Source organism: Pseudorca crassidens, chromosome 7, assembly GCF_039906515.1.
Source record: "Pseudorca crassidens isolate mPseCra1 chromosome 7, mPseCra1.hap1, whole genome shotgun sequence".
Taxonomy (NCBI): Eukaryota; Metazoa; Chordata; class Mammalia; order Artiodactyla; family Delphinidae; genus Pseudorca; species Pseudorca crassidens.
In genome coordinates this window covers 114,090,152-114,107,048 of record NC_090302.1, presented here as the reverse complement: position 1 = coordinate 114,107,048, position 16,897 = coordinate 114,090,152, and the positions used below count along the sequence as shown (strand labels likewise).

The 16,897-nt window shown below is 48.6% G+C and overlaps 1 protein-coding gene and 1 long non-coding RNA gene across 11 annotated transcripts in view; one reads left to right on the top strand and one right to left on the bottom strand.

Moving 5' to 3' along the window:
• The window catches only part of PALLD (palladin, cytoskeletal associated protein), a 399,249-nt gene that overhangs the window by 290,795 nt on the left and 91,557 nt on the right, over positions 1 to 16,897 (top strand). The gene's annotated exons all lie outside the window — the stretch shown is intronic.
• LOC137228246 (uncharacterized) overlaps positions 1 to 16,897 on the bottom strand; it is a 53,086-nt gene that overhangs the window by 29,340 nt on the left and 6,849 nt on the right. Inside the window, exons 1-2 of one of the 3 annotated variants that reach the window (XR_010945222.1) lie at positions 7,847 to 8,845; positions 5,803 to 7,188 (exon numbers count right to left, since the gene is read on the bottom strand). This is a non-coding gene — a long non-coding RNA (uncharacterized lncRNA). Of the gene's footprint in view, positions 1 to 5,802; positions 7,189 to 7,846; positions 8,846 to 16,897 lie in introns of those variants that run through there. The other 2 variants (XR_010945223.1, XR_010945221.1) reach the window with 2 other exon arrangements.

Genomic DNA, 16,897 nt, shown 5'->3' with positions numbered 1-16,897 from the left:
CCAGCTGCGAAATGGGTCCATGTGAGCAGATGAAGACTCTCCTTCTAGGAGAGGGCAGGTGCAGCACAGGTGGGATCTGGGTGGTGCCCGGTGCTGCCTTTTTCTGGCCGATTTGTAAGTGTTTTAACTGCAAAAGAAGCTGAGTAATCTGGCTGAGTGGGCATCAGCCAGCAACATCAGCACAAAACCTTTATTCCCTCCGTCCGCTCACCGTTTAGGGCGTGTTTGATGGCCTACAAAAGTGGGGAGTCCTACTGGGAATCCCTAAGCATGGGAAGACTCCTGCCTCACTCACCTGTGTAGTAAGTACTACCTGGTCCTAATTCTAGATTCTCAGAGAACAAGCAACACAAACCAACAAAAAGTACTCAACAGTGAGGCTCTGCAGGAAGAACCCATCGACCCAAGAAACCGCTCTCTGGCTCCGCCGGAAATACCAGCTTCTTTACACCGGCTGGAAATTGTTCCAGAGATTTTTTAGTTTTTCTTTATGAACCTGTTACGGTTGTGATTGGGGAGGTTCATAGATCAGCTTCAGGACCAGCTTGTTCAGGGAGAGGGGGGGAAGCCCTCTGCTGACCTTGGCCTCATGGTGGGGGGAGCCCTGCGCTCACTTGGCCTCGTTGTGGGGGGAGCCCTCCGCTAACCTTGGCCTCGTGGGGGGCCTTGGCACAGGATGGACGGCCACGGGGGGCTGGGGCCCCTGTCCGGAGCTGTCTTCCTGAGCTGAAGGACTCCTGGGACGGCTGTCCAGGCACGTCTCTGCTGGTGAAGTGCTGCCATCTTTTCCATTTAGAGTATCGAACTGTTACCGTCATGAACGGGCTTGGCTTCTTAATGATGACTCACCGTGTCTGGGACCATGTGTGTCAGTGACACACATATGGCTCCTGAGGACCGTGCCGCAGACAGCCCCGGGGAGAAAAGTCATCCGTGCAGATCTGATTATTCTGATGAAAGTCAGGAAGGAAGTATGTCACTTCTAAAGCAGAAATAACGCGCCATACTTCACAGCCCAGAGGTGAAGTACCTGGGACATTTCCCCTTGTATTTGTCCAGAAGTTGGTGTAACCCAGAAACTAGCTGGTTTACCTCCGGCCTGGTACTGTCCGGACACAAGCGGAGGGCCCACAAATACATGTTTTTCAGAACAGTATTCAGAATCTGAAGACCGTTATGTCTCAGTTTAGAGTAAGGTTAAAAGCTTCTGCGGTAGTGAAGACCCTTTTGTGAGATTCCATAGCTCTGGTCGTGTGGGTACTTCTGGTTCATGGTGAAGACAGATGTGGACTCGGAGCCACATAACTGGGTCCTCACTTTAAGCTATGGGGCAGCCGTGGTTAAACAGTCACAGTGCGTGTCTCCAGCGGCTGCCGCCGCCCTCTTACTGAAGAAGCGTATTGCTTAGTTTGCCGTAGGCTGTTATCAGGTAAATATTATATTTTACGGTCCACAGCATCAAACTTGTGTGTGTCCTAAGAGGAACGGCTCTTTTCGTGGCAAGAGTCCTGTATGCAGGGTAAAGAGAGGCAGGTGTGTATTTTCTCTGTGAAGGAAAGCCACCAGGACTTCTCCCTTTGTCTGAAGAGGTTCCCGAGTGGAAGCCCCAACCAAATGCTCGAGGCGGGGCCGAGCCCGCCGCGCTGTGCGTGCAGGGTCAGCACTGGGGCCGCACGCAGCCCTGGTGCGTCAGGCCCTGGCGCCCTTCCCTCCAGCGGGGAGAAGATGCAGGAGAGCTCGAAGCTCCGGGAGCAGAGGCCTGAGCACGGGAACGGTTTGGAAGGAAGCGAGGCTGAGAGCGGGAAAAGTGGAACTATTTAGGGAATTTTGATCTCACGTCCTGGGCCCCAAGCCTCAGCCCAGTGCCGGGACTTGCCCAGATCCCCTTGGGCTCCTGCTAGAGCTCATTCCCTGCTCTTGAGTGTGCAGGGCTCTTGCACAACCTCATGCCTCTAGGCACGGTCTTCCCACAAGCGGGGATGCTCGCCGCCAACCACCCACACACTCCTCCTGACTCATCCTCGGGGCAGCTCGAAAGGGGCCTTGTGACCCGGGAAGCCGCCCCCTGCCACCCGGTCACACGTCCTCGCTGTGGCCTCGCTTGCTTTAGCTCCTGGGAAGTCATGGCCGTTAGTGCCTTATAATTACAGGTCCTCGTTTATCTCTGATTCCCTGTTGGAATGTGAGATCTTGGGAGTCAGGGAATTGGGTCTCCTTGATTGTATTTGCAGCTCTTGCATCTGGCCCAGCGACCAGCACAGCGTCATAGATGCTCACTCACGTTAGCTGTGTATCCTTAGAGACAGACCCAGTCACCTATCATTTTTAAAGGCAGAATCGGGCTGCTAGTCACTGATTGCCGTCTGCTTCTAACAGAGTAAAAATTTTATGCAAATCCAGAAGCAAAATGAGGAAAAGATAATGTTTCCAGGAGCAGAGGGAGGGAAGGAGCTTCAAAGAGGGGAAAACAAATGAACCAGAGTCAGATGTTAAAAAGTGAGCAAGGGGCTTCCCTGGTGGCGCAGTGGTTGAGAGTCCGCCTGCCGATGCAGGGTACACGGGTCCGTGTCCCGGTCCGGGAAGATCCCACATGCCGCGAAGCGGCTGGGTCCGTGAGCCATGGCCGCTGGGCCTGTGCGTCCGGAGCCTGTGCTCCGCAACGGGAGAGGCCACAACAGTGAGAGGCCCGCGTACCGAAAAAAAAAAAAAAAAAAAAAAGTGAGCAAGGACTTCACAAGGGGCAGTGAGGAGACTGAAGGCTTCAGTAGTGAGATTTGGGGGCCAGTAAAAAGCTTGAATACCAAATGTTACTTTGCGCTGACAGAATCTGAGGGCCACAGAGACGGTTCAGCCTGGGGAGTGACTTTTCGATTGAACCAGATTCAGCAAACGCTCGTTGGTTTCGATTGTTTAGAAAGTACCGGGCCAGGTGTGTGACACGTTCAGAGGTTTTTTTTCGAAGAGAAGCTTTAGATTCTCAAGAGCTTACAGTCCAGTGAGGAAAACAGAGCATTCTGTAATGTGACATGCGCACACTGTACTGCGGCACATCCGTGAGAACGTAGGAGAAAATACATCAATTCCTTCTGGGCAGATCTGAGTGGACTTCATGGAGGTGGTGTCATTTTGAGCCGGGCTTTGAAAGTTGAGTAGGTGCATGAGAGGAGACACATCCAGATGAGTTTCCAGATGAAAATCCTCAGCCTATCTTTACAGTTTGCCCTGGGGAGCAACTAAGGGCTTTGAACAAGGAAATTTTTAAAAATGTGCCTCATTTCTTTAAACATGATATTATTTTTATATACCCTGTATCTAATACGTCCAGTATTGGAAGGGTCTATAGGTCTGTTTCTTCTGTTATTTCTGCTGCTTCTTGCTCATGATACCTTGTTTCCATGCGTCCTTTGCGATTTTATTTACTTGCTTACTTTTTTTTTTTTTTTTACTGTAAACCACTGGTATTCCTTGGAAGTTTGTTCCTGAGAATTCCTGGAGGCCTGGGATGAAGGTGGCTTCTTCCAGAGAGGGTCTGCTCCGCCAGGTGTCTAAAGAAATCACCATTCTGGGGCTGTTTTAAACTGCATTCAAGGCCTGGGGGTATTTTGTTTTCCTTTTTTTTAATCATCCTGATGGTGGCAATCTGGGTTGTAAATCTGCACAAAAGGTCAGTTGTGGCTTCACCTTCTCTGGACTGATTTTCTCCCCTGCTCTCCTGAAACCAAGGTAACTTCCTTTGCAAGGACCCAGCAGCACACATGGGTGGACGGCTTTAATGTCTGGTCCACACTGGGGGCCTTGGCGGGGAGGGGTCTCAGCTTTCCAGGGAAGGGTCTATGATCTCCTCACCTTAAGCGAGCATGGGGTTTCTTCTTCTGTCTCTCGTTTTTATGAGGCCATGAAAACTGAAGCTCATTCTCTAGCTTCTGGAAAGTTCCCTCAGGGTGAAGCAGCTTTCAGAGCTCTGCTCTCCGCTCTGTGGTCCCACCTTTATAAATCCTTAACTCTTGACAGTGTTTCAGTGTGTTAGAAAATGATTTTTATAATTCATCATTTTTTAATTGTTTTCAGTGAAGGATCGAGATACCTAGCCAGCCCTCTTACATGAAACAGAAGTTCTAGAATAAGATTTGTGTTTTAGGAAACTAGCTACATAGAGGGGGTATTGGAGGGAAAAGTTAGGAAGCAGCTGTAATAGTACCAACGGCAAGTGATGGAAATGTGAACCAGGGCGCTTGGAGTGGAATCCAGGGAAGGATAAGTTCCATTTGGGGCTTGTGCTCCAGGTGCTGGTCGATGTGTCATAATAGGGGGTTGGAAAGAAGTTTCTGGAACTGAGAAGAGATGCATTCTAGTCGCTCCCTGCACACATGGGGTGTGAGAAATACCCCAGGGGTAGCCGGTAGACGAGAAGAGAGGAGACAGACACTTGAGAAGTGCCTACAGGTTAGGGTCAGACGCAGGAACAAGGGCTGTTAGTGGACAAAACCAAGCAGGAGTGGCCAGGGCAGTGGGAGAGACCCGGAAGAGCAGTGTGGTCCACCAGCCTCCGGGGAGGCCAGGGCTGGGCCCAGGGGGCTGGGGACTGAGCAGTGTTAGAAAGAGGCTCTGGGGTTTGGTGCTCCAGTGACCACTAAGGGCCCGCTCAGGCTGGTGTGAGCACAGTGCAAGGGGACGAAGCAAGACTGGGGAGGGTGGGAAGGGAAGAGAAGAGGAGAACGCGAAGACAGTGAGGCTGGAGGCTCAGCTCATGCAGCATTTGGTGATGGAACGGGGAAAATGCCACCTCAGTGGTGGGGGAAGGTCACTGGAAGGTGGTCTGAGGACAAAAGGCGTTTGTCCGGAGCCCGTTGACCAGAGGAGGAGATTTGGGGGTTGGAAGTTCAGGAGAGCAAAAGTACGGCCGTGGGCTGTGGGCCTGGGAGGAGCCTGGAAGGAGCGGAGTCTTGAACACACGTTGGGCTTGGGTAGTATTTCAGGCGGATGGAAGCACTTCCCCTCCCAAGTCAGAGGTGGAGGACGGGAAGGCTGAGCGACCACAGGTCAGACCACAGACATCTCGGGACAGAGAGGTGGTGAGAGACGGGGAGAGAGCTGGGGGCTGGAGCAGATTGGGAAAGGGCAGCAACCTGTATTGCAGGGACCCTTGTAAGGAACCAGCTCTGTCTCCCTCCCCCAAAAGTAAGAGCAATGAAAAGAGACAGACACACCCAGATCTGGGACTCCGCGAATATGGAAAGTCACGTGGCCACCCAGCACGTGCTGCAGGTGCCTCTCGGGTCTCCTGCCCCACCTCCCCGGGTCCCACAGCCCCACACGGGCTCCACGCGGATCCCTTCCCTGCAGTTGCAGCCGTGTCTGTTTTATGGAATTGTGCTGCCTCTGCTTGGAGGGGAAGGTAAATACCTTGGTCCTCTTCTGTCATCAGTATATGGAGAAGTCTTTTTTAACTAATGGATATTCAAAAAATGTTATGTCTTCTCAAAACACCAAAAATAGAGCTCGTATGATCCAGCAATCCCACTCCTGGGCATATATCTGGAAAAGACTGAAAGCTGTAATTTTAAAAGATACATACACCCCAGTGTTCACTGCAGCTCTATTTACAATAGCCAAGACATGGAAGCAACCCTAAATGCCCATCAACAGATGAATGGATAAAGATGATGTGGTCCATGTATACAGTGAAATATTACTCAGCCGTAAATAAAAAGAGAATGAACTAATGCCATTTGCAACAACACGGATGGACCTGGAGATGATCATACGTAGTGAAGTAAGTCAGACAGAGAAAGACAAACATCATATGAAATCACGCATATATGGAATCTAATGAAAAAATGATACAAATGAACTTATTTACAAAACAGAAACAGACTCACAGACGTGGAGAACAGACTTGTGGTTGCCAAGGGGGAGGGGGTGGGGGAGGGATGGACCCGGAGTTTGGGGTTAGCAGTTGCAAACTAGTACATATAGGATGGATAAACAACAAGGTCCTCCTGTAGAGCACAGGGAACTGTATTCAATATCCTGGGATAAACCATAATGGGAAAGACTATGAAAAAGCATGTATGTATGTGTATGACTGAGTCACAGTTACGTGTATAACTGTACAGCAGAAACTGACACACACAACATTGTAAAGCAACTATACTTCAAAAAATAAAGAAAAAAATGTCTGCTGAACTGAAGAGAAACAGGAAACCCAGAAGATGAAGAAGGCTCTAAGGGGAGAAGGTTCTGTCCAGCTCAGAGTCGGGGTGTGAAACGGCGGCATGAAAACCCGAGAGAAATAGAGAAGGGAGGTGACGGTCCCACCGGATCCGCTCTGGGAGCTCTACTGGTGGGTACTGTGGAGCTAGAAAAGGTCAGAGGTTCGAAGGAGGACAGCCGAGTGCGGAAAAGCAGCATCTTTCTGTCGGAGGAGGGAGGAGCTGCGGTGAGAGGTGTTCTGATGTTGGGTGAGACACACACCAGCCCTGACCTTATAGAACCCGTCTTCGTCTTCGACTGTGGAGACAAAGAAGGGACCTGGGTTCAGAGAAACGAACCTCAGCCTGGGACCCGAAGCTCGGTACCAGCCAAACAAGGGTTACTCCCCACCCTCTGGTCCAGACCTCCCGTCCCTGGAAACGTGTCAGGACAGGCATTGCTGGGGGGGGGCCCAGGCCTCACTAGGCATCCCCGCCGTGAAGGTTGACAGCTGACATTGGCTTGTCGGGCACAGCGCACGTGGCAGTGTTTCCCGTGGGCCTCCGCGGTCGCTCCCTGAGCCTGCGGTGTGGAGAGCCGAGACGCCTCGATGGATGGGGACCACAGTCTGGGGGACAGAGAGCCAGGCAGGGGTTCCAGCGAGCGTGCATCCAGGGTGGCGGGCTGGCTCACGGCCAGCAGGGGAGAGGATGTGTGCAGACGCTCCTGGTCACCATTTAGGCTGCAGGCTCTCTGCTGCCTGCTGCTGTGCGAAGATTTTCCATCCCTGGGGGGGACTCCTCCTGAGAGCAGCTTTATCGTGAAGACGCTACACTGGGAGCAGCGTGCAGCCGGGCCTCCGGGATGGGTGTCTCCCCTCTGTTATACTCGTTCGCTTGCAGTGTTGTCATGAAGAGCGTGTCGGGGTTCCTTTTTGCTTTCGAAACAAATGTGGGGAAACATCTGGCAAGCATTTTCCTTCTTCCCCATCAGACCCTGCAGTATAAACATGGGTGTGGAAATTAGAGCAAACCCTGAAAATGGCCCCGACTCCCAGCCCCCCATCGTCTCGCCAGCCTGAATGCCAGGCCCTCGGAAAGAATGCAGGGCCTGGCAGGGAGGAACCTCCCCAGAAGCAAATCCGGGCTTGGAATGCTGGTGCGGAAGGCCTCGTTGGCCCCGGAGCTCTTAGTGTGGGTTTCTTTTCTTTTGAAAAAGGTAATCATTTTGAAAAAAAGAAAAGGGAATTGGAATCTATTTCCTGACTCCTGTTTGAAGGTCCAAATGATGCATTGTTTTTTCTCAGGGTAACTCTAAGTAAAGGTCCACGCCTGTGGAAGGAGGTGATATGAAAATATTATCAGTTTTACCAGAATCACAGAATTTAATTGTCCTCTCGCTTCCCAGTCAGTGCCCTTCTTACTGCTTCGTGCTCCCAGCACTTTCCCAGGTACAGGGACATAAAAGCAGGGCTTCTTTTGAGAAACCTCCCCTGCTTCAGAACAAGGCAGTTACCATCTACTTAGAATGAGGAAACTAAAGCATAGTCAGGATTATTTTAACTGGTAAACCTGATTGTATCACATTTTGACACCCCAGTACAAAACCCAGATCGTTCTCTCCGTTTCTTAAAGCTATTGTTAGGATCATGTACTGTGCACATCAGCAGTGTTCTCCCCATCTCGGAGCTCCACCTTACTGTGGGACCCGCAGCATCCCTCAGGTGTCCCGGACACGGTGTCCCGGACACGGTGTGACAGGAGGGGTCGGGAGGCTCAGGCCCGCGGCCTAGAAAGAACCAGCTCCAGTGAACTCCTGATTCAGTCGGGAGAGTGTGGGATGAAGCAACAACCAAAAAATGTACTTAGAATCTGTCACTAATAGGTTTTGCCCGCAGTTTTGAGAAGCTGTAAACCAGCCTCAGAAACTTCTTGATCCCAGGAACACTTAGAGACAGGATGAGTATAAGTCAGCCTAAATTTCTGGCTAAATTTGGGAACCACAGATAAAAGCTTAAGAGCCAATCACCTTTCTCCTTCTAAGTCTTGTTTAGCAGTTTAGGCTTGGGGAAATTATTTGGAATTATGTTAATCTAATTGTTCTGATTTTTTTCACTGAGAACTCATATTTCAGATTCCTCCACTTATTTACCAGCAGAGCAGGGTCACTGGGGGTGGAAATCAATTACGCAATAGCCTGTAAGGTCTGTCTTGAGCAAATATACCATTTCTGCTGGGCTTTGGGGGAATGTGGAAACCTCACCACACTGGGAATTCTGATTTCAAATGGTGTCCGCATTTCAGAGATGTGGAAAATAAGGGTCGTAGGGATGAAATGACTTACTTAAAAGGGACACAGCCGCTTTGCAGCAAAACTGGCGCAAAAACAGGTCTGGACGCCCAGTCTTGGGCTACTTTCTTTCTTTTTTTTTTTAACTTTTTATTTTATATCGGAGTATAGTTGATTAACAATGTTGTGTTAGTTTCAGGTGTACAGCAGAGTGATTCAGTTATACATGTACATGTATCTATTCTTTTTTTTAAAATTCTTTTCCCATTTAGGTTGTTGCATAATACTGAGCAGGGTTCCCTGTGCTATACAGTAGGTCCTTGTTGGTTATCTATTTTAAATAGAGCAGTGTGTACACGTCATTCCCTAACTCTCCCTCCCCTGCCCCCCCCCCGCACCCCCGCAACCGTAAGTTCTTTCTCTAAGTCTGTGAATCTGTTTCTGCTTCGTAAATAAGTTCATTTGTATCTTTTTTTTAGAGTCCGCATTTAAGCGGTATCACACATATGGGGCTAGTGTCTTGATGCCCTTGTTTCTCCACGATGCTTCCCAGAACACTGGGCTGAAAGTGAACAGGGATGGTGTTTCCCAAATCACGGTACAATATTCTCAGTTTAAAATTCTCCTCCCATAAAACAATGAACTTTTTCATCTCTTAGTGATTGCTACCACCTTTCTTCTTGATAATGAGAAGGATGCGCCAATGTAAACGTGAATTTTAAAAGCTCAGCAATAGGCTTTCACAGATGTCTTTTTCTTGGACGTGTGCTTGCGACGGCTTCACAATCGCAGGCATACAGATCATTTTCTTCTAGTAGCATCGTGGCGTTTCAGTGATAGAATTAAGTAGAACAGTGTCGCGACTTCTTGTGCTCTAAACCCTGGACAAGTTTGAACCCACCAGCCGTATTCAAGGCCCGTCTGATTCCTTGAGGTTACAACCAGTGGAGGTCATTGAAAGTATATTTATAATCCATACCCTGTCCACCTCCTAGGAGGATTAGGACTTGTACCAACAAGAATTCATCCCAGCCGGTCAGAGACGGTCCTGAACAAAAGAGGGTAATACACTTTGGGAATTCTGTTAAGCTGAATGCTGTTTCCACACTGGTCACCATGGTGAACAGAATAAGCAGACTGAATGGTGAGGGGCCGGGAGACAATGTGCTTTCTGTGGGGTTTGGTCTGCCCCTTGTGGTGGTCAGCGTGGCCACTGTGAAGCCTGGTGACAGCACCGAGTCCGACGCCTGACGAACACGGGGCTTCGATCATTAGCACAATGGACGAAGGAAAGTACAGACTATTTTTGGTGCTAGATGAGGAATAATATCAAGTGATAGGATATCCTGTATGTTTATATTACTTACCTTGGGAAACGAGCTCTGATTCCTTTTCAGAACAAGTCTTGGGAACAGACTTGAATCACTCAGCCTCCTCTGTCTGGGAAAATAGCTCAGTCTGAATTTCTCTGTGGAGTTAGACAAGAGCTAATTGCAAACGGATTAAAACCTTGAAAACTGCTTTGTTCAGCTGATTGTTTCAGGTTTCCTTTTGGAGCGTGGGTGATGTGTTTATTTGACATAATAAATACCACCATCCGCTTTGTTCCAGGGACCAAAAGGCTGTGTGCTTGCCCAAGGAATTCCTCCCTTGTTTACATGTGAAGAAACACGGCTGTGTTTTATGGGATGGGCCCTGGCAGCTCCTTTCTTAAATAGGGAATGCAGAGAGCTGTGCTTTCCCCACACGCGTCTGAGGACAGAAAGCAGAAAATACCCTTCTGCCCTCGAGACGGCAGATGCTTGGGAGCCTGTGCCCTCCACTGAAGGACCCGGCCTGTCCAGCTGGGCCTGGGTACTACGTTCCTTCAAATCTGAGACGGGAGTGTCCCGCGGGCACCCCAGACTGGGGAAGGGGAGGACAAAACAAAACCACTCCGCCCCTCAGCCAGATTAGGAGCCAGGACACCGAGGAATCAAGTGACCACAAATCAGGCGACCAGGAGCGTTCTGGGCTCTTTGTTCTTTCCAGAAAGATGCCCGGCCCCACGAGGAGGGCATGCGTGTGAAATACAGGCTTTGCGGTGACTTGGAGTGTATGCAACAGAGCAAACTTTCCAAACAGCTGCAAGCTCTCCGGCCCCTTATGATTTCCAAAAGGCGCTCCTTAAATGGGCATAAGTGCTGGATGCTTGGAGAGTAAAGGCAAAGGAGGCTGAGTCAGTGACCTGCTTGGGAGGGGGGGAGTGGGGGGTGGGGAGAGAGAGAGAGGGAGTGTGTGTGTGTGTGTGTGTGTGTGTGTGTGTGTAGGGGGAGCAGTGGGCGGGGCGGGGTTGAAGGAAGGCTGCAAGCTTAGCAGAATGTTTGACCCAGACAAAGAGCAGCTCTAGCAACCAAATAAGGAAATTGGCTCTGCAGGATTTCAGAATAGAAGCGAGCGGAGATCCGAGGCAATCTGGGAGAGGAAAAATAAGCAAAGAAAACTGTCAGAGGATTCTGGCGGCACTTGCTTACACAGAATACAGAGGGAAAACAGGATCTCTGGTCTTTCAGCAGGGCTGAGAAGTACACATTGCATCTCTCCCCTCTTGTAGACCAGCGAGGGAGAGACGTTTAGAAACGCTTTGAGCAGCTGAAATAATAAGCATTCCCTTGTTAAACATGGGGGGGAAAACGCGAGCTGTACGTTAGAAGCACCGTGGGACTCCTTTTATGTATAGTTCATGAAACTTTTAGCCGAAGATGATGAAAGTTTCCAAGACGTCACAAAGATATCCCGACTCCCATTTTCAGACGCACCCTGAACACGGAGCGTTAGTTGTGTCCTTTGAGAAAAAGCGAACCTCTTCACAAATGAGGGAAACGTTTGATCCAGGTGTGTTTGTTGGTAGGTAGTGAAGGTGTCAAAGAAGGAAATCATGCAGAGAAAGCATCGGAGCCTCATGTGATCCTCTCAGCCTCATCTCCCAGACCCTCCAAAGTGTTAAATGATCTTTGTTACTTAGTAATGTGAATGAACATTGATTTTGACACCTTTTTGTAGTGTGGGTGGAAGAGGGCGGAGCTTTGGAAGAGGAATTTCAGGATAATCCTAAACAGATTGAGAAACACCTTTTTGTGCCACAGAACCAACAGAATGATTTCTGTTCACCAAGCAGTCACTATATTTATCTTCAAAGCGGGGAACAGATATAGGGCATTCATCCTGGATGAATTTTTAAAATCCTCCGTAACTTGACTGTTGGTGACTTGAAGGTAGGCAAGGGAAGGAGCCCCCCCTTCCACTCCCACCCCAAATACACAACTGGACAGCCCACACTGGGTTTTGAAACTTCCAGAACACTGCCTCGTGGGAAGGGAGAGTCTGAGGAGAGAGCTGGCCACAGGGCAAAGGGCGGGAACCCCCCAGCGCACAAGAGCGCTGCATCAGGCTGGGCTCAGGGGCACGTTCTGGTCTCAGAAATAACTGCTCCACACTCAGGAACGAACCCTACTCGATGAGCCTTCCCTGTTCAGGAAGATGGCAGCCTTGTGAGAACATGTTTACCATCACTAACAAAGAAGTGAATTTTTTTTTTTTTAAAAAAGCAATTTAGCTATAAATGTCAAGAGTTATACAAACAGTATTTGATCTCAAGATCATACTTTTCGGTATGTTCCCTGAGGAAATAATTCAAAAGAGGAATAAACATATAAACCTGAAAAAGTCTCCTGTAATAGCTTTTTTTTTTTTTTTTTTTTTTACGATTTCAGAAGAAAGAAGCAAACTAGAGCCAAAGAACGTGGAATGTTAATTCCCTTGTCTCAAAGAATAGAATATTACGCAGCCACTAAAACTAGTTGTGGGTCAGACCATGAAGGCAAGTACGTTTATGAGAAGTAATGTAATGACGCTGAAAAGTTTATAAAATGACGCACCATCCACGCAGCTATGCTTCGAAGACGGGAAACAGGAAACGAACGTGGAGAAAATATCAGTGTTAGTGCATTATGAACATGGATACATTTTTCTTGCCTTTATGAGTTGTACTTTTTCATAATAAACACCGATTACATTTAAAAAAAAAAATAAGAGTTTCCAGGGTAAGAAAGAACTGACATTTCAGACTTCATCTGCACAGCACATAAGCTCACAAAGTTCTGTGTGTGTCCTTAACGATCTTGTAACAGTCTTTGTGATTTTGAGAACGGTGATTTCTACTTACTAATAATATATCAGTTACTTGTAAAAACAAAAACAAAGCTAGCTGTAGTTGTTTGTGAGAAAAACAAAGGAAATGTAACTGCAGAGACTTCTGGGCATGTCTCTGTGATCTGGTTAATGTGGGGTGACCAGACCTGGGGGTCCGTCCAGGGTTCCCCAGCCTCGCCAGCAGCCCTCCCAGTTTAAAGAGGAGAGGATGCCCGTACAGGGTGATCTCAAAGCGCTGACCGGCATCGGGTAGCAAACCTCGGCTCGCAGCCAGAGCAGTTCATCCAACCTTCCAGTCGGTGCTTCAGCCTGGATGGTCCCTCCACTACTGAAAGGAATTCCAAGGACCTCTGAATGATGAGAAAGCCCTTCGCATAAGTCAGCTCATTTGAATTATTCTACTTACAGGGAAAAGCTAATGCAGACTTAGAACAATGCACAAATCGTTTACATGCCCTGGTATCAAAAAGCGGAGGAGCAAAGAAATAAATCTATCTTAACGGAATTTCCTATGATGACTTACAATAGTTATTTAATAGTTGTAGATGGTAGATGTAATCTCCTCCAGCCCCCTCTGGTGCAGGTTTAGAACACTGAGACACAGGGCTTGACGTGAATTGTGCGAGATCTCACAGTGGGTTCGCGCTGTAGCCAGCACCTGGGTTGAATGTTGTCTTTAGGTCTCTAAAGGAGGTTTTTCTATCAGGGCTCCACTTGCTGCCCTCCCCTACTTGCCCCCTCCTGTGGAGACCCAGAGAGCACTGCCATCAGTCTTGTTTTGATAGATTATGAGTTTAAAGGAGCTTTAATCCATGTTCTTGACTCAGCTGAGGCAATGCCTTAGCGGTTTGCTTCGTCCAGTTACTCATTTAGAATATAAGCTCCTCGGTGGCCGCACGTGGCCATGTGTCTGAGCAGTGACAACGGGAATCGCTAACCGTGTTGGCAGCTGGGTCCTGTGCGCTGTGCCTAGTGACCCTGGGCATCTCCGTGAATCCTCACTGTGCCCCGTGTTGTGGGCAGCACTGCTGTTCCCATTTCTCAGAGGGAAACTGAGGCTCAGAGAGGTTACACAACCTGCCCAGAGACATCCTGGCAAGTGACAACATCGGGATTCAGGCCCAGAGCACGAGCCCCTAAACGTGAACATGCGTTCCTTCAGTAGGGGTGAATGGAAGCTTTGGGGGGTACACCTAAGTATCACAAGCAGCTGACGCTTCTCTTGAACGTGTCTGAAGGTATGAGAAGGAAGGTCCACTTTCACTGAGAAGATGAAGCCAGGTATCCAAGCGGCAATCTCTGTTCGAATAGGAGAATGATAGTTACAGAAGCAGCTCCAAAAAGTACCGGCACCAGTAAAAATTCGGGAGACAGACATGTAAATTTTGACGTGTTGTGTATGTTATCAGTAAGGAATCTGATAATGCCACACTTACGTATGAAGTGAGGGTCTCAGTGAAAATTGTGGAGTAATACATGTCTGTATTTTCGTGGCTTCTGGGTCCTTCCGCATCAGTAGGGACAGAGGTTTGGCAGGTCAGATGCTCTGCTTATCCACAGCATCCAAGTTCCAAACATAGGTCATCCGGAGCTGCGCCCATAAGAATCAACTTGGTAACTCAGAGGACGGGGCAGGGGTCCAGGCAGGGCAGGTTTGTGACCTTCTCAAGTCTTCGGCTATCTGGGGTATTTAGTGGAATCTCCATCTGAAGGAATAGTTTGAAGGAAGTCTCTGTACTTATTTCATCTCCCTCCCCAGACTCGTGGAAGACCGACCCCAGTCCTTCGTCTCAAATTAAATTTGCACGTTTGAAGCTCTAAGCTGACCCTAGAGATGGGTGCTCCAAGCCAGCCCTCTGCCACGTGTCACCTGGTGGATTGCATCGCTTCCATATTTCTTTGTACCGTCAAACCACGGGATACTAAGTTTTTTGGGTCGTTCATCCCCTTTCGTAAAATACTTTGTATATGCTGTACCGTCAAACCACGGGATACTAAGTTTTTTGGGTCGTTCATCCCCTTTCGTAAAATACTTTGTATGTGCAGGCAGACCTCATTTTATTGTGCTCTGCTTTACCGTGCTTCACAGGTAGGCTGCTTTTTTTACACACTGAAGGTTTGTGGCAGCCCTGCGTTGTCCGATGATGGTTAGCCTTTTTAGCAATGAAGTATTCTTAAATTAAGGTAGGAACATTGTTTGTGAGGCACAATGCTATTGCATGCTTGACAGACCGCAGTATAGTGTAAACATAACTGGTATATGCGCTGGGGAACCAAAAGGTTCCTGTCGCTCGCTTTACTGCAATATTCACTTTATTGCTGAGGTCTGGAAGCCACAGTAACTGAGGTTTGGCTGTGCATATATATACATATATAGGTATATGTACACATACCTGTATATGCAAAACACATACGTGTATTATATTGCATATATTAAAAATATACACAAAGATACAAATATTTAAAGGATCAGATAAACATAAGGAGAGGTTTTAGTCACTTCTCAGTGGATTGTCACTGAGGACCCTTGCTCTCTGCAATATCCCAACGCCCCCTGGAAGAGCTGCTACAAAAGTCCTACCTACACCCAGGCCAGAGTGGGCTGACCTTGGGCCTGACCCCAGGACCATCCCGCTGAAGACAGCCCTTAGGGGTCACGCCATCCAGCCCCTCCACTGAGCAGACAAGGAGACCAGGAAACTAAGGGACTTTTTCCCTAAAGGCCTCATTTCCAAGAGGACTTAGGACTGGATGAGATCTTCTGTTATATTTACAGCCTGGTGTACGTATATTTTGCGCACGCATGCGTGCAAACACACAAGGTGATGGGTGTGTTAATTAGCTTGATCATGGTCATCATTACACGAAGTTACATCACATTGTACCCCTTAAGCAAGTAAAATTTTTTATTTGTCAATTATACTTTAATAAAGCTGGAAAAGATAAAATAAATCAGTCTAAAAAATAAAGTCTGAATAGGTACATGGTGACAAGGGACCAAGCTTGGAATTGTTTTACCGAATAGAGGTGGTGTTTTGGTAGTGGAAGTGCTCTCTTAACACCACGAACAAGTTGAAATTGAAAAGGGACTCTTGAGGGATTTAAAAGTGAAAAGCAGAACATCTGCAGGTGAGGTGGACCGACCCAGGATGGGTAGGGCTTCCAGGAGACGTGGCATCGGGGGCCACGCAGGGGTCTGGGGCACACCCGCCACCCTCAACCTGGCCCTCCCTCCTTCTCCAGACAAGACCCGAGGAGGTCCAGCTTCTAAATGCGTCAAGCTTTCAGTTAAGCCTTTTAAGGGTGTCCCAGTGAACTGACGATTGGGCCTCACCTACACGCCAGTAACTCACTGTCAGTGGGAGAAACGTTCACGTGAATGAGCGGCTGCAAAGCACCAGTTGTTAATAGCTGACTCTGTCCGCCCACTTAGATGGTAAGGAGCCTGAGAACATAGGACCTGTTTTCTTCTTTTAAAAACGTGCGACGCCTACTGCCTTAGGTTCACACACAGTACAGCCCTGAAAGGAGGCGAGGGGGCAGACGTGCTTTACAACCAATGAAAGTGTGCAGGGCGCAGACGATCGACAGTTAGGGCTACACTGGGACTTTCGTGGGCCCCAGACTCTTCTGCCTTCGTGGGTCCCTTTCTCCATTAAAAAAAATTAGAATTATATTTGATAACAGCATTGGCATAAAGATGGCTGGAATCCAGGCTAGATTCATTATTATATAGTCATCACGACGACAGTCATTTATGTTCATTTTTTTCTTCCGAGTTTAAAATTATCTAAAATTTAAAAAAAATTTTGTGGGCTGCCACAAGTGTGTGGGCCTGAGCCCTGGCACCCACTGTCGGATGAGCTGGCCCTGCCCAAGATTACAGACAATGACCGTCCTGACCACAGCTGCCCTCCTTGTAACCCAGAACTAGCTCCCTTCCACTTCTGTTTTTCTAGATGCTTCTCCCCGAGCAACAGGGGGGTTGAGGACTGGGTGATCCCTTTCTCCGTAAGTACCACCTCCTGGCCCGGCCAGCACGCCCCGCTGGGCTGCTCACTGGGCCGTGGCATGCTGACCCCGAGGCAGGGCACTGAATCCCAAATGAATCCCCCTCCGATGCGCCTCTGAGCTCTGAAATGGAGCCGATCTGAGAGGAGAACTTCTGTCCGGCCAGTCCATCCACTGCTGGGACAGAGGCTTTGTAGAGTGTCACAAGGGCACA